Source organism: Pseudophryne corroboree, chromosome 9, assembly GCF_028390025.1.
Source record: "Pseudophryne corroboree isolate aPseCor3 chromosome 9, aPseCor3.hap2, whole genome shotgun sequence".
Classification (NCBI taxonomy): Eukaryota; Metazoa; Chordata; class Amphibia; order Anura; family Myobatrachidae; genus Pseudophryne; species Pseudophryne corroboree.
Genome location: NC_086452.1, coordinates 56,075,666 through 56,100,810, shown reverse-complemented (window position 1 = coordinate 56,100,810; position 25,145 = coordinate 56,075,666). Strand labels below are relative to the sequence as shown.

Here is a 25,145-nt window from a genome sequence, read left to right as displayed (position 1 = left end):
TAAAGCATGTAAGTCTCCATATATGTCACTGACAGCTGCACAGTAACACTTGTGTAATCCTTTGTAAAGCATGTAAGTCTCCATATGTCACTGACAGCAGCACAGTACCACTTGTGTAATCCTTTGTAAAGCATGTAAGTCTCAGTGTATGTCACTGACAGCTGCACAGTACCACTTGTGTAATCCTTTGTAAAGCATGTAATTCTCAGTATATGTCACTGACTGCTGCACAGTACCACTTGTGTAAACCTTTGTAAAGCATGTAGGTCTCAGTATATGTCACTGACTGCTGCACAGTACCACTTGTGTAATCCTTTGTAAAGCATGTAAGTCTCAGTATATGTCACTGACTGCTGCACAGTACCACTTGTGTAATCCTTTGTGAAGCATGTAAGTCTCAGTATATGTCACTGACTGCTGCACAGTACCACTTGTGTAATCCTTTGTAAAGCATGTAAGTCTCAGTGTATGTCACTGACAGCTGCACAGTACCACTTGTGTAATCCTTTGTAAAGCATGTAATTCTCCGTATATGTCACTGACTGCTGCACAGTACCACTTGTGTAATCCTTTGTAAAGCATGTAAGTCTCCATATATGTCACTGACAGCTGCACAGTACCACTTGTGTAATCCTTTGTAAAGCATGTAAGTCTCCATATATGTCACTGACAGCAGCACAGTACCACTTGTGTAATCCTTTGTAAAGCATGTAAGTCTCAGTGTATGTCACTGACAGCTGCACAGTACCACTTGTGTAATCCTTTGTAAAGCATGTAATTCTCAGTATATGTCACTGACTGCTGCACAGTACCACTTGTGTAATCCTTTGTAAAGCATGTAAGTCTCCATATATGTCACTGACAGCAGCACAGTACCACTTGTGTAATCCTTTGTAAAGCATGTAAGTCTCAGTGTATGTCACTGACTGCTGCACAGTACCACTTGTGTAAACCTTTGTAAAGCATGTAGGTCTCAGTATATGTCACTGACTGCTGCACAGTACCACTTGTGTAATCCTTTGTGAAGCATGTCATTCTCCGTATATATCACTGACAGCTGCACCACAACTCTTCTATAATACTGTATACTGGATGTAATTCTCTGTATACAGTATTACAGAATTGTTCCCTATATTATATTGTGGTTACTGCGATGCTCTCCTGTCTTTTATGGTCGTAGCGGCAATGCTCTCTGCATTATATGGAGCCACTACAATGCTCTATGCGATGCTCTCTGTATTATTTGGCTGTAATTGCAATGCTCTCTACATTATGTAGAGGTCACTGCGATGTTCTCTGTATTATATGGAGGTCACTGATGCTCTCTGGTTTATACATCTCAAAATATCTCCCTACCAGGCCTCTCCGCTCTGCCAAGATCTGCATCTCTCATCCACATGTATTACCTGTTCCCACTCAAAATTACAGGACTTTACCTGCGCTTCACCCACTCTGTGGAATGCCCTCCCACACACAATAAGACTCTCCTCTAGTCTCCAAACCTTTAAACGTTCCCTGAAAACTCACCTCTTCAGACAAGCCTACCAAATTCCAGACCCACCCACATAACCTACAGTGCTTCCCTATCCAATTACATCCTCTCTGTACAGTCCACATACCCTCACATATTCTGTCTTCCAACATTGCTGGGTGATCATATCATACAACCCATTAAGAACCTAGCAATCTGGTGGACCATTATGCAATAGACATCAACTATCCTTGTGTATCAATGCCTATTTCCCTATAGATTGTAAGCTTGCGAGCAGGGCCTTCCTACCTCTATGTCTGTCTGTGTCTTTGCCCAGTTTTGTTTTATAACTGTTGTTCTAATTGTAAAGCGCAACGGAATATGCTGTGCTATATAAGAAACTGCTAATAAATAAATAAATATATGGTGCTCAATATAATAGTCTCTGCATTTTATGGTAATCACTATAATATTGTCCACATTATCTAGCAGTCACTGTGATGCTCTTCACAGACATGGCGGACAAAGGGGACACCCGTACAGGACCCCAAGGTTCAGGGGGCCCTAAGGATAAGGGGCACAAAAAACGGGATCCGGATTGAAAGTCGACAGTAACTAGGTCGACAATGTCTAGGTCGACCACTATTGGTCGACAGTAACCAGGTCGACAGGGTGTCTAGGTCGACAGGGTCTTTAGGTTGACATGTTCTAGGTCGACAGGTCAAAAGGTCGACATGAGTTTTTCACAATTTTTTTCTTTTTTTGAACCTTTTCATACTTAACGATCCACGTGGACTACGATTGGAACGGTAATCTGTGCCGAGCGAAGCGAAGGCACCATGCCCGAAGCATGGCGAGCGAAGCGAGCCATGGGAGGGGACGCGGTGCACTAATTGGGGTTCCCGGTCACTCTACGAAGAAAACGACACCAAAATAACATTAAAATCTCATGTCGACCTTTTGACCTGTCGACCTAGAGCATGTCGACCTAAAGACCCTGTCAACCTAGACACCCTGTCGACCTAGTTACTGTCGACCAATAGTGGTCGACCTAGACATTGTCGACCTAGTTACTGTCGACTTTCAATACCACACCCACAAAAAACAGGACCGCACCACCTAATAATGCTTATAAGTAAGAAAATAATAACAGGCCCCCAAACCCCTCCCGCCTTCTTTTACCCCGTAACTTGGTCCAGTTCCTGTACTCCGTGCTGTATTGCCGTCATTATGCATGTCGCTGCGCTGACACTTCCCCGTCTGTCCCTGACACCACCACCGAAGAGCCGGGCGGCCCAGCAGGAAAACCACCCACCAGACTCACTGACAATCTGAGTCGAAGGCTCCACACAGGTCCAATTCAGTACCCTACAGAGAAGAGATACACGGACTATGGTGAGTCCCCTGCATACAGTTTGTGATTTTATATATATATATTTATATTTTTATTTTTTATATATATTTATTTATACATACATACATACATACATACATACACACTATTTATTTAAAAACGGCATCTGCTTTAAAAGGGGGGGGGGGGGGGTCCAAGGAGGATTGCAGGGCCCCAGAGATATAGGTTTACCAGGCCCCAAGTTTGCTGTTGCCGGCCCCGGAAGGGTCAGATACAAAAACTTTACAGTTTCATACATTATTGTACAACTGGAAACAGATATACTGCCTCCCTAAGAAATATTAGCATTACGCCTCAAAGTAAACTATCTTAAGCAACTTTGTGTACAATCAGTTGAAGGTACCTGAGGCGAGCTGCTGTCAAACGTACCAGAGATACTGTAGTAAACGTATTAAATATTCAGTTTACTTTCAGAAACACCAATACAGAAACAGTGCAACAATGCAGAACCAGTGCAACAATGCAGAACCAGTGCACCATGGGAAGTAACATTTATATTGTAAAGCAAATGCTTGTACTGCGTACATAAAACAATGATTTCAAAGCTTCATAAACTGCTTGTATGGATACTTGTGAGAGTCATCTTAAGGACACAATGAGAATTTAATGGCTCCAAAATCTAAACATATATATTGCAAGGGTGTAGTATGGTATGCCGGCGGCCAGCATACCGGCGCCGGAATCCCGACCGCCGGCATACCGACAGCTGGGCGAGCGCAAATGAGCCCTTTGCGGGCACGGTGGCACGCCACGCTATTTATTCTCCCTTCAGGGGGAATGTAGACCCCCAAGAGGGAGAAAAGGTGTCGGTATGCCGGGTGTCGGGATTCCGGCGCCGGTATACTGTACGCCGGGATCCCAACAGCCGGCAAACTGAAGACAACCCATATTGCAAAATGATATACACATTATGGGCTTATATAGGCAGATGTAAAATGCTTATCTTGGCCAAGGTGAGCATGGCAAGAACACGGGGGTGCCCGGCAGATCCCAACTCTCAGGAATGGATGGCACAAAATAAACAAAGACTTGCATTTGGTCCAAATGGACCGATTTACCATACGCTAACTAGAGTCCACTGCAGTCTCCAGAGGAAAGTCACACCATATATATTACTGTAGATTTTAGCAATAGTTATCTGACTTGACAAAACATTCCAGCAATGAAATGTATGATAAATGAAACAAAGCTCACTCTTTATACACATAATATACTCTTATGCACGGAAATAGCCTATAAAGGGCACAATTCAATTCAAAGACAGTTAAATAGTGCAGGGAATTAGCTCCCGGGGCTATTCAATAGAGCGCAGTAATAATAAGAATTTACTTACCGATAATTCTATTTCTCGTAGTCCGTAGTGGATGCTGGGGACTCCGTCAGGACCATGGGGTTTAGCGGCTCCGCAGGAGACAGGGCACAATAATAAAAGCTTTAGGATCAGGTGGTGTGCACTGGCTCCTCCCCCTATGACCCCCCTCCAAGCCTCAGTTAGGATACTGTGCCCGGACGAGCGTGCATAATAAGGAAGGATATTGAATCCCGGGTAAGACTCATACCAGCCACACCAATCACACCGTACAACCTGTGATCTGAACCCAGTTAACAGTATGATAACAACGAAGGAGCCTCTGAAAAGATGGCTCACAACAAGAATAACCCGATTTTTGTAACAATAACTATGTACAAGTATTGCAGACAATCCGTACTTGGGATGGGCGCCCAGCATCCACTACGGACTACGAGAAATAGAATTATCGGTAAGTAAATTCTTATTTTCTCTAACGTCCTAAGTGGATGCTGGGGACTCCGTCAGGACCATGGGGATTATACCAAAGCTCCCAAACGGGCGGGAGAGTGCGGATGACTCTGCAGCACCGAATGAGAGAACTCCAGGTCCTCCTCAGTCAGGGTGTGCCCCTGACCAAGTAGCAGCTCGGCAAAGTTGTAAAGCCGAGACCCCTCGGGCAGCCGCCCAAGATGAGCCCACTTCCTTGTGGAATGGGCTTTTACTGATTTTGGCTGTGGCAAGCCTGCCACAGAATGTGCAAGCTGAATTGTACTACAAATCCAGCGAGCAATCGTCTGTTTAGAAGCAGGAACACCCATCTTGTTGGGTGCATACAGACTAAACAGCGAGTCAGATTTTCTGACTCCAGTCGTCCTGGAAACATATATTTTCAGGGCCCTGACAACGTCAAGTAACTTGGAGTCCTCCAAGTCCCTAGTAGCCGCAGGTACCACAATAGGTTGGTTCATGTGAAAAACAGAAAACACCTTAAGGAGAAATTGAGGACGAGTCCTCAATTCTGCCCTGTCAGAATGAAAAATTAAGTAAGGGCTTTTATATGATAAAGCCGCCCATTCTGACACACGCCTGGCTGAAGCCAGGGCTAATAGAATCTTCACCTTCCATGTGAAATATTTTAATTCCACAGTGGTGAGTGGATCAAACCAATGTGACTTTAGGAAACTCAAAACAACATTGAGATCCCAAGGTGCCACTGGGGGCACAAAAGGAGGCTGTATATGCAGTACCCCTTTTACAAACGTCTGAACTTCAGGCACTGAAGCCAGTTCTTTCTGGAAGAAATTCGACAGGGTCGAAATTTGAACCTTAATGGACCCTAATTTTAGGCCCATAGACAGTCCTGTTTTCAGGAAATGTAGGAACGACCCAGTTGGAATTCCTCTGTAGGGACCTTCTTGGCCTCACACCACGCAACATATTTTCGCCAAATGCGGTGAAAATGTTTTGCGGTTACATCCTTCCTGGCTTCGACCAGGGTAGGGATGACTTCATCTGGAATGCCCTTTCAGGATCCGGCGTTCAACTGCCATGCCGTCAAACGCAGCCGCGGTAAGTCTTGGAACAGACAAGGCCCCTGCTGGAGCAGGTCCTTTCTTAAAGGTAGAGGCCACGGTTCTTCCGTGAGCATCTCTTGAAGTTCCGGGTACCAAGTCCTTCTTGACCCATCCGGAACCACGAGTATCGTTCTTACTCATCTCCTTCTTATGATTCTCAGTACTTTTGGTATGAGATGCATAGGAGGGAACACATACCCTGACTGGTACACCCACAGTGTTACCAGAGCGTCCACCGCTATTGCCTGAGGGTCCCTTGACCTGGCGCAATATTTGTCTAGTTTTTTGTTCAGGCGGGACGCCAACATGTCCACCTTTGGTTTTTCCCAACGGTTTACAATCATGTGGAAGACTTCCCGCTGAAGTCCCCACTCTCCCGGGTGGAGGTTATGCCTGCTGAGGAAGTCTGCTTCCCAGTTTTCCACTCCCGGAATTAACACTGCTGAGAGTGTTATCACATGATTTTTCGCCCAGCGAAGAATCCTTGCAGTTTCTGCCATTTCCCTCCTGCTTCATGTGCCGCCCTGTCTGTTTACGTGGGCGACTGCCGTGATGTTGTCCCACTGGATCAATACCGGCTGACCTTGAAGCAGAGGTCTTGCTAAGCTTAGAGCCTTGTAAATTGCCCTTAGCTCCAGTATATTTATGTGGAGAGAAGTCTCCAGACTTGATCACACTCCCTGGAAATTTTTTCCTTGTGTGACTGCTCCCCAGCCACTCAGGCTGGCATCCGTGGTCACCAGGACCCAGTCCTGAATGTCGAATCTGCGGCCCTTTCATAGATGAGCACTCTGCAGCCACCGCAGAAGAAAACACCCTTGTCCTTGGAGACAGGGTTATCCGCTGATGCATCTGAAGATGCGATCCGGACCATTTTCCCAGCAGATTCCACTGAAAGGTTCTTGCGTGAAATCTACCGAATGGGATCGCTTTGTAAGAAACCACCATTTTTCACAGGACCCTTGTGCAATGATGCACTGATACTTTTCCTGGTTTTAGGAGGTTCCTGACTAGCTCGGATAACTCCCTGGCCTTCTTCTCCGGGAGAAAACATCCTTTTCTGGACTGTGTCCAGAATCATTCCTAGGAACATTAGACGTGTCGTCGGAAAAAGCTGCGATTTTGGAATATTTAGAATCCACTCGTGCTGTCGTAGAACTACTTGAGATAGTGCTACTCCGACCGCCAACTGTTCTCTGGACCTTGCCCTTATCAGGAAAGCGTCCATATTTCTTTTAGGAAGAATCATCATTTCGGCCATTACCATGGTAAAGACCCGGGGTGCCGTGGACAATCCAAACGGCAGCGTCTGAACTGATAGTGACAGTTCTGTACCACGAACCTGAGATACCCTTGGTGAGAAGGGCAAAATTTGGACATGTAGGTAAGCGTCTCTGATATCCAGTGACACCATATCGTCCTGGTTCGCTATCACTGCTCTGAGTGACTCCATCTTGATTTGAACCCTTGTATGTAATTGTTCAAATCTTTTAGATCTCACCGAGCCGTTTGGCTTCAGTACCACAATATAGTGTGGAATAATACCCCTTCCCTTGTTGTAGGAGGGGTACTTTGATTATCACCTGCTGGGAATACAGCCTGTGAATTTTTTTCCCAATACTGCCTCCCTGTCGGAGGGAGACGTTGGTAAAGCAGACTTCAGGAACTTGTGAGGGGAAGACGTCTCGAATTTCCAATGTACACCTGGGATACTACGTGTAGGATCCAGGAGTCCACTTGCGAGTGAGCCCACTGCGTGCTGAAACTCTTGAGATGACCCCCCACCGCACCTGAGTCCGCTTGTATGGCCCCAGCGTCATGCTGCGGACTTGGCAGAAGCTGTGGAGGACTTCTGTTCCTGGGAATGGGCTGCCTGCTGCAGTCTTCTTCCCTTTCCTCTAACCCTGGGCAGATATGACTGGCCTTTTGCCCGCCTGCCTTTATGGGTACGAAAGGACTGAGACTGAAAAGACTGTGTCCTTTTCTGCTGAGATGTGACTTGGGGTAACAAAAGTGGATTTTCCAGCTGTTGCCATGGCCACCAGGTCCGATGGACCGCCCCTTTATACGGCAATACTTCCATGTGCCGTCTGGAATCTGCATCACCTGACCACTGTCATGTCTATAAACATCGTCTGGCAGATATGGACATCACATCTACTCTTGATGCCAGAATGCGCATCTCGCATATATAGAAATGCATCCTTAAAATGCTCTATAGTCAATAAAATATTGTTCCTGTCAAGGGTATCAATATTTTCAGTCAGGAAATCCGACCAAGCCCCCCCAGCGCTGCACATTCAGGCTGAGGCGATTGCTGGTCGTAGTATAACACCAGTATGTGTGTATATACTTTTTAGGATATTTTTCAGCTTCCTATCAGCTGGCTCTTTGAGGGCGGCCGTATCTGGAGACGGTAACGCCACTTGTTCTTATAAGCGTGTGAGCGCCTTATCCACTCTAAGGTGTGTTTCCCAACTCGCCCTCACTTCTGGCGGGAAAGGGTATACCTCCAATAATTTTCTATCGGAGGAAACCCACGTATCATCACACACTTTAATTTATCTGATTCAGGAAAAACTACAAGTAGATTATTCCCACCCTACATAATACCCTTATTTGTGGTACTTGTAGTATCAGAAATATGTAACACCTCCTTCATTGCCCTTAACATGTAACGTGTGGCCCTAAAGGAAAATACGTTTGTTTCTTCACCGTCGACACTGAAGTCAGTGTCCGTGTCTGTGTCTGTGTCGACCAACTGAGGTAAATGGGCGTTTTTACAAGCCCCTGACGGTGTCTGAGACGCCTGGACAGGTACTAATTTGTTTGCCGGCCGTCTCATGTCGTCAACCGACCTTGCATCGTGTTGACATTATCACGTAATTCCTAAATAAGCCATCCATTCCGGTGTCGACTCCCTAGAGAGTGACATCACCAATACAGGCAATTTGCTCCGCCTCCTCACCAACATCGTCCTCCTACATGTCGACACACACGTACCGACACACAGCACACACACAGGGAATGCTCTGATAGAGGACAGGACCCCACTAGCCCTTTGGGGAGACAGAGGGAGAGTTTGCCAGCACACACCAAAAAACGCTATAATTATACAGGGACAACCCCTTATACAAGTGTTTTCCCTTATAGCATTTTCACATATGTAATCATATCGCCAAATAAGTGCCCCCCCTCTCTGATTTAACCCTGTTTCTGTAGTGCAGTGCAGGGGAGAGCCTGGGAGCCTTCCTCACAGCAGAGCTGAGCAGGAAAATGGCGCCGTGTGCTGAGGAGAATAGGCCCCGACCCTAAAACGGCGGGCTCTTCTCCCGGAGTTTGTGAGATCTGGCAGGGGTTAAATACATCCATATAGCCTCAAGGGCTATATGTGACGTATTTTAGCCATAAAAAAGGTATAATACATTGCTGTCCAGGGCGCCCCCCCCAGCGCCCTGCACCCTCAGTGACCGCTGGTATGAAGTGTGCTGACAACAATGGCGCACAGCTGCAGTGCTGTGCGCTACCTTATGAAGACTGAAAGTCTTCTGCCGCCTGTTTCTGGACCTCTGGACCTCTTCAACTTCGGCATCTGCAAGGGGGGTCGGCGGCACGGCTCCGGGACGAACCCCAGGGTGAGACCTGTGTTCCGACTCCCTCTGGAGCTAATGGTGTCCAGTAGCCTAAGAAGCAAATCCATCCTGCACGCAGGTGAGTTTACTTCTCTCCCCTAAGTCCCTCGTAGCAGTGAGCCTGTTGCCAGCAGGACTCACTGAAAATAAAAAACCTAACTTAAACTTTTATTCTAAGCAGCTCAGGAGAGCCACCTAGATTGCACCCTTCTCGGCCGGGCACAAAAATCTAACTGAGGCTTGGAGGGGGGTCATAGGGGGAGGAGCCAGTGCACACCACCTGATCCTAAAGCTTTTATTATTGTGCCCTGTCTCCTGCGGAGCCGCTAAACCCCATGGTCCTGACGGAGTCCCCAGCATCCACTTAGGACGTTAGAGAAAAGTCAGAGAATGCCCATTCTCCCAGACTAAACTGTGTTTTGTCGGGAGAACCAGTATTCTCCAACTTAAGTGCCCGGCGCAATGCCATTTCCGCCGTGCTAAGGGCAGAAATCAACATCACGCCGGCACTTCTGCCTGATTTCTGCTCGCACCACGGGTGCGAGAAGAAATACCGTCATCGGGTGTCACAGGGCGCTGCATTGAATAGACCCAGGAGCTAATTTCCGGCGCTATTCAACTATCTTTGAATTGAATCGTGCCCACTGTATAGTACATGAGAAGTGATACTTTCCATCTCAAGGCCCCCATCCACTAGCGAGACTTATCTGAACTGAAAGTCAGATCTGATTTTCCCCCGACCTTCCCGGGAGTCCTGCGACTACGATTTGGCACTGAGTGTGTTATTTACATCTGATGAATAGCATCCAATTGTGTACAAATGCATTCCGATGTGCACCTTTTCCTCCGATTGCAATTAAAAATCATGGCAGCCACTGCGATCTGCGACTCCGATCAAAGGAGCACGGGAACGCGCCTTGGATCGGAGTCGGTGAAAAATGACATGCGATGTGACACTTTTCATCCGATCCATCAAACAGAAATCTCGGAATCGGATGAAAAATTGGTCATATCGCACAAGTGGATGGGGCCTACACACTGTTGCATTTAGGGACCAATTCATGTTTGTATGCAATGACACGGTTATCATGCAACAGAGTGATTATCGGTAGACTGTGCATGAGATGCTATCACAGTGTGCATGCGCGAAGGTGCCGCTTCCATGCCACTTGCAATGAAGCTTTAGCTGCAAAGTCACGGACAGGAAGTGGCCATTTGAAAGTGTTAGAGGAGTTTATGGGGCGTGGTTGGGAAAACGCAGGCACAACATGGCCGTTTACTGGGCGTGTATCTGCGGACAGCTGGAAAAAAAAACATGGTGTCTGAGTCGCTGCTGCTGTGTCCAGTCAACGCAGCCATACACCAATCCTTAGCTCAGCTGTTGCTCGTTTTTGATGTAGTCTGTGAATGAGTGCACGACGGGGGTAATTCTGAGTTGATTGCAGCAGCAAATTTGTTAGCAGTTGGGCAAAACCATGCTGCACTGCAGGTGTAGCAGATATAACATGTGCAAAGAGAGTTAGATTTGGGTGGGTTATATTGTTTCTGTGCAGGGTAAAAACTGGCTGCTTTATTTTTACACTGCAATTTAGATTTCAGTTTGAACACACCCCACCCAAATCTAACTCTCTCTGCACTTGTTACATCTGCCCCACCCTGCAGTGCACATGGTTTTGCTCAACTGCTAACAAATTTGCTGCTACGATCAGATCTGAATTAGGCCCGGTGAGTTTGCTATAGCTCCGGTAGTCGTCTCTTTTCATTTCTGGGTGCAGCTTCACTTACTAACATTTGCAGTTCCATAGCCAATACATTAGAGTACAAATATAAATTAGGCCCTTAGAGCGTAAGCTCCTATGAGCCTGGATGAGTGGATGCTCATTGTCTAGAACACAATTCCCTTTACAATGCTGCAGACTATGAGCAGAATGGATAACAGACGTCAGGGAAACATGATAAAGACTAGACAGAAGTAGTACATCTGAATATTGGGCTCTATAAAAACAGAATGGCATCTGATCCCAGCAACACAGCACCTGGGAACATAAGTGACCTTCAGGTTCCAGAACAGCATTACTCCCACATTAATGTTTGTTTCTGAAATCAGGAAATAGAACAGAATTTATTTATAGGCAGCGTGTGACATAGAGCCAGGAAACTTCCACACATGGCCGATGCCAGGACTCCTGGATGGCTCACACACACAAGAGCGATGTCCCATCAGTAAGTTCATTACAGCCCCTGAATGCCTTTACGCTACTGGTTACATGACATCATTCGGATCCAGGTATGGAAGCGTACCGCGACTGGTGATACAGTGCAACCAGAATCCAGCAACATTCAAGGAGATTCACCTTTCCTCATATTTCAGGATCGAGAGAAAACACATTCATGCTGTAGCAGATAAAAAAAACTAAATGTATTTAATCAATGGTTCAAAATGCGCGTACGACAAAGCAAATGAACCAGCACTCATGACAAATTAGTCCTCATTTCCGACATCCATAGCCAATCCAGAAACGGTAACAGTGATTATTATTTCTGGTACTATCTTTGTAATATAAATACTTTTATGTAATACAGTATTGTAGAGGTCCCCCCTCGTGCAGCCAAAACAGCCCAGACCCAACGAGGCCATGGACCCCACAAGACCTCTGAAGGTATCCTGTGGTACCTGGCACCAAGATGTTAGCAGCAGGTCGTTTTAGTCCTGTAAGTTGTGAGGTTGGGCCTCCATGGCTTGGACTTGATTTTTCAGCACATTACATATATCTCGATTGTTTAGCTGGGGAATGTTGGAGGCCACGTCAACACCTTGAACTCTTTGTCATGTTCCTCAAACCATTCCAGAGCTATTTTTGCAGAGTGCTGCTGAAAGAGCCCGCTACCACCAGGAAATACTGTTGCAATTAAGGGGTGTACTTGGTATGGAACAAAGTTTAGGTAGGTGGTACGTGTCAAAGCCAGGACCCAAGGTTTTTCAGAACATTGCCCAGAGCATCACACTGCCTCCGTCGGCTTGCCTTCTTCCAATAGTGCATCCTGGTGCTATCTCTTACCTAGGTGAACGCCGCACACACACCCTGTTGATGGCCAATATAATGTATTAATATTTGATAATCCATATGCAAAGGTGCTTGAAGAGGACTGGGCAGAAATCCCCTATCCCGGAGCCCTGAAATGCTTAGTGCTGAATGTATAAAATCTAGAGACTCGGACAGTTATTGAAATCTGCTTTAATGTTCTTCCAAATGCTGCTAATTATACACCGTCTTTGATCTGTTCCGTCACTAGTACAGTGAGCCTATATCCGAGGTTCAACCGAGGCAGCAAGACCCACAGTGTGAAATACAGAATATAACGGATAATACGACTGCCACGGACATTGAGACCATAGTGTAGTAACAATAATTATATAGGTTTGAAGAATGTTTTTGTTTACCCAGAAATAATTAAAAGGGAAAAATTGCTTAAATCAGCAGTCCCATGAAAAAAAACAGTTGCCTGTTATGTTTCCCGATTGTGGAATGAAAAGCAAACTACATGGGAGCATTTACGGCTGGGCTTTCTATTTCTGCAAATATAGATTTTCTCTGCCCTGTTCTCCTGCTGTTCTCAGGAAATCACCAGCTCATTTCATTGTTGTACATTGCAGATTCTGTGGGATGGGATCTTAGTTCCCTTGCTAAATTCTTCTCATTTCTCAGTTTTTTGTTATGTTGGATATTATACTGAACAATTCTGTGAGTTTTGCAATTAGCATTTAGTATAATAAGCTCTATATAAAACATTGGTAAGTGGTAGATTTGTTTAGCTAATGGGCCCTACACACTGGCAGATAAAATGCACGATATGAACGTTCTCGTTCATTAATGAATGAGAACTCGTTTAAAACGTGCAGTGTTTAGGCACCAACCATTAACGATGCGCGGCCCCGCGCTCGTTAATCGTTGGTGCCCCGTCGCTTATGCATGCAGGCCAATATGGACGAGATTGTCCATATTAGCATGCAGTGCTATGGAGCCGGGTGACGGGGGGAGTGAAGAAACTTCACTCCCCCGTCACCTCTCCCCCCCCCCCCCGCGCCGGGTCACCCGTCGGACGTATCCACCATCGGGCAGCTTGGCGGCGGATCGGTAAGTGTGTAGGGCCCTTAACCCATTGCCTACAAGAAAATGGAGCGTGTGCACAATTGATCTGATACAGGACAAAAAGTTGAAGTAATAAAACATAGCAGTGCAGTTATTCTCCTTCAAACTTGTTTTGCACCTGTATAGTATTTCACACAAGTACCCTGCTCATTTCCAGCAGTATGTAAGCACCAGACGGCTTTTGTACTGCATTGGAATGATAGAAGACATGGATCATCCCATCCACAATTGCTAAGTAAGCCTATTAAAACAAAAAAAACAAAGCAGCAACTGTCAATATAGGGATGGGAATGGTAAAATGGTGCACAGATTGTAAATATAACATACTAGCTGAAGTACCCGGCGTTTCCAGATTTTAAATGTTCAAGTTATTAAATTATCAATGAGTTGGATGTAATGGTCAACATTTTAAAAATAATTAGTAGCTCTTCCAACACACCCTTAAGGTGGCTGCTCAGTGTATTTTTGTTTTTTTATGAGGTGTCGTCAGTAACCCTAATCCCCAACTGTCCTTTCTGTTCAGTTTTACAATGACTTTTACATTTCAAGATGGGTATAAAGTTTCTGTTATCAGTGTTACTATTCCAAGGCTTTTGGGTACACAATATTTTTGTCTTCCTTCCTCCATTTCAGTCACTTATTTCAGGTCATAGAATTATGGTTGTTTCTGTCAGTTATTACAGTTCGTTAAAGTTTACATCCCAATCTATCTAGTGGAAGGCCCACAACAGGCTCCCTGTGTCAAAGCTCTATCTAGTGTAAACCAACGGGAGGTCTGACGGGGACCTAAACCACTATATTCGGCATCCCAGACCAATTGCTACCCCTCTGTGATGTTATCGTCCAAATCCAACCAGTGGAAGGCTCAGAACAGACTCCCCAGGTCCAAATTCCTTTTCTTGTGAAACAAAACTCAGCAAAATGACTCCTGTGAGAAATGTCAGATTATTCTGGATGATTTACATGTTTTTTGTTTGTCTGTTTCATGGACCATTGGGAAGGCAACGGTGTGAAGTGTCAACTTACACTATGATTGGCAGAACTACTACATATGTGTGTGCATGTATGTATGTATGTATGTATGTATGTATGTATGAGCACACACCTTCTGTAGCATTTTACAGAGAACATTTAGTCATGCTCCAGTGAAGCTGCCATGGGGTTGGATAGATTAGGCACCAAGTGCACACTTAGTTGTTGAAGTACATGTGTTGGAAGCAGAACAATGGGCAAGTGTAAGATTCTGAGCAACTCTGACAAAGGCCAGATGGTGAAAGCTAGGCAACAGGGTCATAGCATCCCCAAAACGGCAAGTCCTGTCGTGTTATGTTCCCAGTATGCAGTGGTTAGTACCTACCAAAAGTGTTCCAAGGAAGGATAACCAGTGTACCTCCGACAGGGTCATAGGCGCCCAAGACTCATTGATGTGTATGGAGATCGAAGGCTAGCCTGTCTGGTCCCATCCCACAGAAGAGCTACTGACCAAATTGCTAAAAAAAGGTTATGCTGGCTATGATAGAAAGGTGTCGGAACACACAGTGCATCGCAACTTGCTGGGTAACCGCAGACCAGTCAGAGTGCCCATGCTGACCCATGTCAACCACCAAAAGCACCTACAGTGGGCATTTGAGCATCAGAACTGGACCATGGAGCAATGGAAGAAGATAGCGCCTGGTCTGATGAATCTGCTTTTCTTTTGCATCATGTGGATGGCTGGGAGCGTGTGCGGCATTCACCTAGGTAAGAGATAGCACCAGGATGCACTATTGGAAGAAGGCAAGCCAACGGAGGCAGTGTGAAACTCTGGGCAATGTTCTGCTGAAAAACCTTGGTTCCTGGCTTTGACACGTACCACCTACCTAAACTTTGTTGCATACCAAGTACACCCCTTCATTGCAACAGTATTTCCTGATGGCAGCGGCCTCTTTCAGCAGCACTCTGCAAAAATTGCTCTGGAATGGTTTGAGGAACATGACAAAGAGTTCACGGTGTTGACGTGGCCTCCAACATTCCCCAGCTAAACAATCGAGATATATGTAATGTGCTGAAAAATCAAGTCCAAGCCATGGAGGCCCAACCTCACAACTTACAGGACTAAAACGACCTGCTACTAACATCTTGGTGCCAGACACCACAGGATACCTTCAGAGGTCTTGTGGGGTCCATGGCCCCGACAGGTTAGGGCTGTTTTGGCTGCACGAGGGGGGACTTATACAATACTCTATTATATAAAAGTATTTATATTACAAAAATAGTACCAGAAATAATAATCACTGGTACTGTTTCTGGATTGGCTGTGGATGTCGGAAGGAGGACTAATTTGTCATAAGTGCTGGTTCATTTGCTTTGTTGTACGCGCATTTTGAACCATTGTTTAAATACATTTAGATTTTTTAATCTGCTACAGCATGAATGTGTTTTCTCTCGATCCTGAAATATGAGGAAAGGTGAATCTCCTTGAATGTTGCTGGATTCTGGTTGCACTGTTTCACCAGTCGCGGTACTCTTCCATACCTGGATCCAAATTATGTCATGTAACCAGTAGCGTAAAGGCATTCAGGGGCTCTTATGATAAGAGAAAACAATTAATTTTACTGACCCCAAACCAAATCTGTGCCAGTTTGCCGCGAAGGCAAACCAAACATAATGAAAGATGTCGTACTAACATGGCAAACGTGAAAATGACCAAGCAATGATGAGATTATGGGGCATTTATCAAGTTAATCCTAGTGCGATTTCCATAATAGCTGCAACCATATTCTTTTTTATTACAAACAGATAGTGCTACCATGGAAAAAGCACAAGTAACATCTGAAAATCACAGCTTATCCTGCAATTAGATTATGCTTCACTCAAGTTATTAAATTTAATTTGCGGTGTCTCTTTCAAGTAGGTTGTGATGCTGCTAATGGATAGGCCAAAAAAAATGTAATCTAAGGAGCCAATTATCCTGCAGACGGGCTGAGAAGCCTCACGGGTTTTGTGTTTGCTGGTTCACAAATAATTAGAAATATGGACACATTTTAGCTGTTTATTATGTTCATTATTTATGAAAGCTCCGACTACGCACTGGTATAATGTGCTTTACTTAAATCTGCTGCTCAGTGCTATTCACGGTAACTGGCCCAGTCTGTGGGAATGGACTTGTCGAACTGGCTGTTGGGACCACAGCCGAATCGTCCATTAGGCAAACTAGGGGGGAATTCAATTAGCCCCGATTTTTTTTATTTATTTATTTATTTTTAGGTGTAAAATTTTAGCTAACAACACATGGGGGTTGATTCAATTCCCCGACAGTTGAATAGCGCCGGGAGTTAGCTCCCGTCGCTATTCAATTCAGCTCAAGTTAAGTTGGCGAAGGCCCGTTCTCCCGGATTTAATAGGTTGAATTGTCGGGAGAACGGGCATTCTCCGACTTAACTCCCCACCGCAAAGCTGATTCCCGACAGAATCAGCCTCGCAACGGCCGCGCCGCAGCACTTTTGTCGGATTTCTTCTCTCATCCCCCTGGGGTGAGAGAAGAATTCCCGACAATTGAGGGTCACTTGTCGCTGTAGTGAATAGCGCCGGGAGCTAATTCCCGCCACTATTCAACTGTCGGTGAATTGAATCGACCCCATGGAACCCTAATTAATGTACTGCGTTCACTCGCCAAGCTTCGACCAAGGTTCCTAGTTGTAGTCCACGTAGATGGCAAAGTATGAAAAAGTTGAAAATAATTCCAAAAAAACTCATGTTGACCATATGTTGTGTCGACCACTGTCCTGTTGACTATTTAAACCTATCGTCCTTTTGACCAGATTGACCATATGAACGTTGACCATTTGGGATGGACCTACTGACTGTTGACCTATCCTCTTGCTACCGACTTTCTGGGAACAAGTCTCGGTGGAAATCCAAGAAGTGAAGTTTAAAGACATGTTGCAACCCACAGCTTTGTATGAAGTCACTAGATCACTCACTATATCACGATAGTTTTCCGCTTTATGATGTCCAAGAAAACGAGTGCAGATATTTTTTCATCATCCATTACTGATTTTATTTGTGGCCCTATAAAAATTCCTTCTTTCAGTTTTGCATCACTTACTTTTGTAAATGTAATTTCAGAAGCATAAATGTAGCCGAGTTTTTAGCAATTGCTTTTACAAATTGTTTCATCAGTCCTAGTTTAATATGCAGAGGAGGTAAATACACGTTTTCAGGATCCATTAAAGGGCTACTTAACAGCGTTAGGCCGTTGTTTTCTAATGTGTCACAGTAGGTATGACAGACCATAAAGAATATTAAAATATGAAGAAGAAAAAAGAACAGTAACTGTCACATACACACTGTGCCTGATGGGAAAATTCTAATCACATATTTGAATTCAGAATTTACAACTGCACTAGAGTCTTTATTCAGTTTCTTATGAAAAAATCATTTTGAACGGTCATGTTCAATTTTCTGGCGAAAACACATAGAATCCTAGAATCCGTGATGAGCTTATTGACCTATGTGCTTCCATAAAGAACGAGGCTGGTTAGGGATGATTGTTGGGGAACTTTTTTTTGCCAGCCAGGTTTAAAACAAAAATCCCAGATAACCGCCAAGGGGGGTTATTTGGGGTGGCGGTTATGTAAATTAGCCGCAGCAAATTACTGCAGTTAACTGAATCCCCCCATAGGCTTCTGCATAACTATGGAAATGAAAAGGACCCTTATTACCCTAACACAGGTATGTCCAAACTGCGGCCCTCTAGCTGTTGAGAAACTACACATCCCAGCATGCCCTGCCACAGCTTTAGCATTTTCCGACAGCAAAACTGTGTCAGGGCATGCTGGTATATGTAGTTTCACAACAGCTGGAGGGCCGCAGTTTGGACATGCCAGCCCTAACATATGCATTTGTTTTGTATAAACAAAGAGGCGAAAAGGGGGGGGGGGGCACAGTTGGATTAAACCTACCTACATCCAATTTTCTCCTTCTAATTTATTTACCTGCGGCAGTGCAGAAAAAAAGGGGGAAATTTGCACAGCCACTAGAAAAAATAAAACATGTCCTGTTTTTTTCAGGGGTAAAATGGGGCCCCAAAACCTTCACCTCACTCTGGTCTCTGCTCCTCCTGTTTTTCTTTTTCCTTTATTTTTTCACTCACTCTTTCTCCTCCCCGCCTTTGTCATGCCGCAGTCTATCTCTTATACGTCCACTGTTATTTAGGGGGGTAATTCCAAGTTGATCGTAGCAGGATTTTTGATAGCAGTTGGGCAAAACCATGTGCACTGCAGGGGAGGCAGATATAACATGTGCAAAAAGAGTTAGATTTGGGTGGGTTATTTTGTTTCTATGCAGGGTAAATACTGGCTGCTTTATTTTTACACTGCAAATTAGATTGCAGATTGAACACACCCCACCCAAATCTAACTCTCTCTGCACATGTTATATCTGCCTCCCCTGCAGTGCACATGGTTTTGCCCAATAGCTACAAAAATCCTGCTGCGATCAACTTGGAATTACCCCCTATATGTACTCTGACTCTATCTTGTTCTATTATTTGTATCTGTTTTATTACTGTTTTGGTACTATGTTTTTATTGTTTGTCTTTCTAATAACTTAAGGTGGCCACACACGGTGCGATTATCGCATGCTATTTGATCTTTTCAGTTCAAATAGCATTGCGACTAGTTCACATCGCACAGTGTTTAGTTTCCCTTGCGATGCATGCTCCCGTGTAGTCCATATCACAAGGAAGAATAGTATGTGCAGGCAGGTATTTCTGAACTACATCGCATACATTACATATTGTAGTACAGTCAAATTCGGGTGTAGTTCAAATCGCATGTAGGGCCTAATTCAGACCTGATCGGTGCTGTGCGTTTACACACAGCAGCTGATCAGGTCCGAACTGCACATGCGTCAGCGCCGCAGTGCGTCGGCGCAAGCCATCATCCCTGCGATCGCCTCTGCCTGATTGACAGGCAGGGGTGTTCGCTGGGCGGGAGGGGGCGGGCCGCCGGCGTTTGGCCGGCGTTTGGCCGCCGTTTAAGGGGTGTGGTCCAGGCAACGCAGGCGTGACCGTACCATTGGGGGGGGGGAGGGCGCGGTGGCTGCGTGACGTCACACGCAGCAGCTGCGATGCGGGCAGCGACGAGTAACTCCCTGCCAGCGCGCAGGAGCTGCGCTAGCTTGGAGCTACTCTTCCAGTACAAAAGCATCGACATTGTGCGATGCTTCTGTACTTGTGCGGGGGGCTCGGGCCTGACATGCGGGGAGTCCCCCCGCATGTCTGTGTGACTGATCGGAGATGTGCTAAATTTAGCTCATCTACGATCAAGTCTGCATTAGGCCCGTAGTTCAAATCGCATACCACTAAAATACATATAGCATAGCACAAATCGTATGGGTCAAACCGCACCTAGCACAGATAGCACCGTGTGTGGGCCCCATTACTGTTACTGTACCGGGTATACCCATTATCTTGCATCCTTGTTTATGGAAAATAAAATAAACACAAAATTAAAAAAATAAAAAGGGCACCCCAAACCAGTATCTTGCCTATGGTCCACAAGGTTTTAATTAGGCTCTAAGAAAAAAATCAACTCACCTGAAGACTAAATGGGCAAGGTGATGGACACCCACTGGGCCGCAGAATCGCCATGCTATATAGTTGCTGACACAAGGACCAGAAATCCAGGGACAAGTCACAAAATAGTCAAAGACAGACCAAAAGGTCTGAGCAGGCAAGAAAGACTGGGTCAGTACTGCAAAATCCAGGCGACTGCACAGACTAGCAAATAGGAACCAAAACTAAGCTGTTGCCGTATACAGAATAAACTCCAAAACCCTCTTGCCAATTAGTATCAGCTGGAGTGAACCCAACTCCCGGCATCATGATTAGTCCTATAGAAAGGGCAGACGTGTGGGTATGCCCTAACAGCACATGACACAGACAGCAAGGCCAGGCAGGAGGGCATCAGGAAGATTATAGCAGTTTCCACAGGGCGTTTACCAAATACAATATTATCTTATCTCAGATGCGCGGTTGTCTTAGTAATAACATATTTATTGCCTTCGCTACAGATAACCTCTTTGTTTCCTGAGTATTCATGTTTCATATGAATTTCTCTTGAATAAAATAATGTTTTGGCAACAGGATGTCCATATTCTAGGTCTGCGCTGTACTGCTGTTTAATGTCAACTCATGCACCTTTTAATTGACACCTACATGGATTACGTGACAAATGTCACATGAATGTACACAAGTACTTTTTTGCTCTCCAGGCACGGTGGGCAACACTTGAAGATAATTTAATTATAAGTGTTTGCACAGTTAATACTCACCTTTAATAAAAATAGAACTTCTAAAGTCCATGTAATAGGATGGGATTACTCTGCCACCGTGTCTGCGGAAGGTGGCGTAACGGAGATGTCCTACTTGGCGCCCGGACTCTCACCGACCAAGCAGTGGTTGTAGGAGAGTAGTCGCTGCCACCACCTGACTCCACCCCTTTGCACCTAGAGCCACTTACTTCTTGGTGCATGGTATAGCAGCACCTGTTTGCTAGCGACTGTGCCTGGAAGGATCCTCCCTCACGACTTATCTGGAATCAGGACTACTGGGAAGGGGGCAACTCGGAGACTCATGATGTAGAGTTCAATGCAGGACAGCCGGGGGAGGCATGACAGCATTAGCTCTTCTCAATGGCAGCAGCTATATGGGTATTCTAGCTATAGAGGAAAAGCTTTAAGAATAATGAAAGGTAATGCTTGCACACAAGAGCCACACAAACCCTTTACATGGGTGTTTGCGGCAATCTTTTTTATTTTATTATCATGATCATCATCATTATTATGGTTAATTAATTATTTAATTATTTCTTTTCCATTAATCACACAAGGTATGTGGGGTGGGGTGGGGGGGGGTGTCAATCTGGGGGAACCTCACTTCCTTTCTCACCCTGGTCCAACTGATTACTATTTTAAATCTCCAGCACAAACCAGACTTTGGAGCTGCAGGCCGGTTCTGTAGATTTGCTCCCCAGGGGCCAGTGTACATTATAATCTCCTCAATGCTACTGGAAAAGGGTCTAGCACCGCAGCCCTCCGGTCCCCAGGATGCAGCAACTGTGGTCCTCAAGGTTGGGTAAAAAAAAAAAAAAAACAGGAGCAACAATTAATTTGATACAATTAGGGAGGCCAATCCCGGGCCATTTTTTCAATCCCAGGTATCGGGATTGAAAAAAATCTCAATCCTGGGATTGACCTGTCCACCTTCAATTCCTGTATGTGGAGGGAGGGGGTCAGGGAGGTTTCAAGTTAAAATAAGATTTTACTTACCGATAAATCTATTTCTCGTAGTCCGTAGTGGATGCTGGGGACTCCGTCAGGACCATGGGGATTATACCAAAGCTCCCAAACGGGCGGGAGAGTGCGGATGACTCTGCAGCACCGAATGAGAGAACTCCAGGTCCTCTTTAGCCAGGGTATCAAATTTGTAGAATTTTACAAACGTGTTCTCCCCCGACCACGTAGCTGCTCGGCAGAGTTGTAATGCCGAGACCCCTCGGGCAGCCGCCCAAGATGAGCCCACCTTCCTTGTGGAATGGGCCTTGACAGATTTAGGCTGTGGCAGGCCTGCCACAGAATGTGCAAGTTGAATTGTGCTACAAATCCAACGAGCAATCGTCTGCTTAGAAGCAGGAGCACCCAGCTTGTTGGGTGCATACAGTATAAACAGCGAGTCAGATTTTCTGACTCCAGCCGTCCTTGAAATATATATTTTCAATGCCCTGACAACGTCCAGCAACTTGGAATCCTCCAAATCGCTAGTAGCCGCAGGCACCACAATATGCTGGTTCAGGTGAAACGCTGACACCACCTTAGGCAGAAAATGAGGACGAGTCCGCAGTTCTGCCCTGTCCGAATGGAAAATCAGATATGGGCTTTTATACGATAAAGCCGCCAATTTTGACACTCTCCTGGCTGAAGCCAGAGCCAGTAGCATGGTTACTTTCCATGTAAGATATTTCAAATCCGCCGATTTGAGTGGCTCAAACCAATGGGATTTGAGAAAATCCAAAACTACATTAAGGTCCCACGGAGCCACTGGGGGCACAACCGGGGGCTGTATATGTAGTACTCCTTTTACAAAAGTCTGGACTTCAGGAACTGAAGCCAATTCTTTCTGGAAGAAAATCGACAGGGCCGAAATTTGAACCTTAATGGACCCCAACTTGAGGCCCATAGACAATCCTGTTTGCAGGAAATGTAGGAATCGACCCAATTGAAATTCCTCCGTGGGGGCCTTTCTGGCCTCACACCACGCAACATATTTTCTCCAAATGCGGTGATAATGTTGTGCAGTCACCTCCTTCCTGGCTTTAACCAGTGTAGGAATGACCTCTTCTGGAATGCCTTTTTCCCTTAGAATTCGGCGTTCAACCGCCACGCCGTCAAACGCAGCCGCGGTAAGTCTTGAAATAGACACGGTCCCTGCTGAATCAGGTCCCGTCTTAGAGGTAGAGGCCACGGATTTTCCGTGAGCATCTCCTGAAGTTCCGGGTACCAAGTTCTTCTTGGCCAATCCGGAGCCACGAGTATCGTTCTTACTCCCCTTTGCCGTATGATTCTCAGTACTTTGGGTATGAGAGGCAGAGGAGGAAACACATACACTGACTGGAACACCCACGGTGTTACCAGAGCGTCCACAGCTATTGCCTGAGGGTCTCTTGACCTGGCGCAATACCTGTCCAGTTTTTTGTTGAGGCGAGACGCCATCATATCCACCTTTGGTTTTTCCCAACGGTTCACAATCATGTGGAAGACTTCTGGATGAAGTCCCCACTCTCCCGGGTGTAGATCGTGTCTGCTGAGGAAGTCTGCTTCCCAGTTGTCCACTCCCGGAATGAACACTGCTGACAGTGCTATCACATGATCTTCCGCCCAGCGAAGAATCCTTGCAGCTTCTGCCATTGCTCTCCTGCTTCTTGTGCCGCCCTGTCTGTTTACGTGGGCGACTGCCGTGATGTTGTCTGACTGGATCAACACAGGCTGACCCTGAAGCAGGGGTTTTGCTAGGCTTAGAGCATTGTAAATCGCTCTTAGCTCCAGTATATTTATGTGAAGAGACATCTCCAGGCTTGACCATACTCCCTGGAAGTTTCTTCCCTGTGTGACCGCTCCCCAGCCTCTCAGACTGGCATCCGTGGTCACCAGGACCCAGTCCTGTATGCCGAATCTGCGGCCTTCTAACAGATGAGCACTCTGCAATCACCACAGAAGAGACACCCTTGTCCGTGGCGATAAGGTTATCCGCTGATGCATCTGCAGATGCGATCCGGACCATTTGTCCAGCAGATCCCACTGAAAAGTTCGTGCGTGGAATCTGCCGAATGGGATTGCTTCGTAAGAAGCCACCATCTTTCCCAGGACTCTTGTGCATTGATGCACAGACACTTTTCCTGGTTTTAGGAGGTTCCTGACAAGTTCGGATAACTCCTTGGCTTTCTCCTCCGGAAGAAACACCTTTTTCTGAACCGTGTCCAGAATCATTCCCAGGAACAGCAGACGTGTTGTCGGGGTCAACTGAGATTTTGGGAAATTCAGAATCCACCCGTGTTGTTGCAGCACTACTTGGGTTAGTGCTACTCCGTCCTCCAGCTGTTCTCTGGACCTTGCCCTTATCAGGAGATCGTCCAAGTAAGGGATAATTAATACGCCTCTTCTTCGCAGAAGAATCATCATTTCGGCCATTACCTTGGTAAAGACCCGAGGTGCCGTGGACAATCCAAACGGCAGCGTCTGAAACTGATAATGACAGTTTTGCACCACGAACCTGAGGTACCCTTGATGTGAAGGGCAAATTGGGACATGCAGGTAAGCATCTTTTATGTCCAGGGACACCATAAAGTCCCCTTCTTCCAGATTCGCTATCACTGCTCTGAGTGATTCCATCTTGAACTTGAATTTTTGTATGTACAGGTTCAAAGATTTCAGATTTAGAATAGGTCTTACCGAGCCGTCCGGCTTCGGTACCACAAATAGCGTGGAGTAATACCCCTTTCCCTGTTGTAGGAGGGGTACCTTGACTATCACCTGCTGAGAAAACAGCTTGTGAATGGCTTCCAATACCGTCGCCCTGTCTGAGGGAGACGTTGGCAAAGCAGACTTTAGGAACCGGCGAGGGGGAGACTTCTCGAATTCCAACCTGTAACCCTGAGATACTACCTGCAGGATCCAGGGGTCCACCTGTGAGCAAGCCCACTGCGCGCTGAAATTCTTGAGTCGACCCCCCACCGCTCCTGAGTCCGCTTGTAAAGCCCCAGCGTCATGCTGAGGGCTTTGCAGAACCCGCGGAGGGCTTCTGTTCCTGGGAAGGGGCTGCTTGCTGCCCTCTCTTACCCTTTCCTCTGCCTCGGGGCAGATATGACTGTCCTTTTGCCCGCTTGTTCTTATAGGACCGAAAGGACTGCGGTTGAAAAGACGGTGTCTTTTTCTGTTGGGAGGGGGTCTGAGGTAAAAAGGTGGATTTCCCGGCAGTTGCCGTGGCCACCAAATCCGATAGACCGACGCCAAATAATTCCTCCCCTTTATACGGCAATACTTCCATATGCCGTTTGGAATCCGCATCACCTGAC

General features: G+C 45.9%; 1 protein-coding gene across 9 annotated transcripts in view; it reads right to left on the bottom strand.

Moving 5' to 3' along the window:
- ST3GAL3 (ST3 beta-galactoside alpha-2,3-sialyltransferase 3) overlaps positions 1-25,145 on the bottom strand; it is an 810,547-nt gene that overhangs the window by 552,799 nt on the left and 232,603 nt on the right. For 5 of the 9 annotated variants that reach the window (XM_063939357.1, XM_063939363.1, XM_063939364.1 and 2 more), the window contains exon 2: positions 2,654-2,839. The exons of 3 other annotated variants lie outside the window; for them this stretch is intronic. The gene's annotated coding sequence lies outside the window, so the exon portion shown is untranslated. Of the gene's footprint in view, positions 1-2,653; positions 2,840-18,667; positions 18,792-25,145 lie in introns of all 9 variants that reach the window. One more of the 9 variants, XM_063939361.1, reaches the window with a different exon arrangement.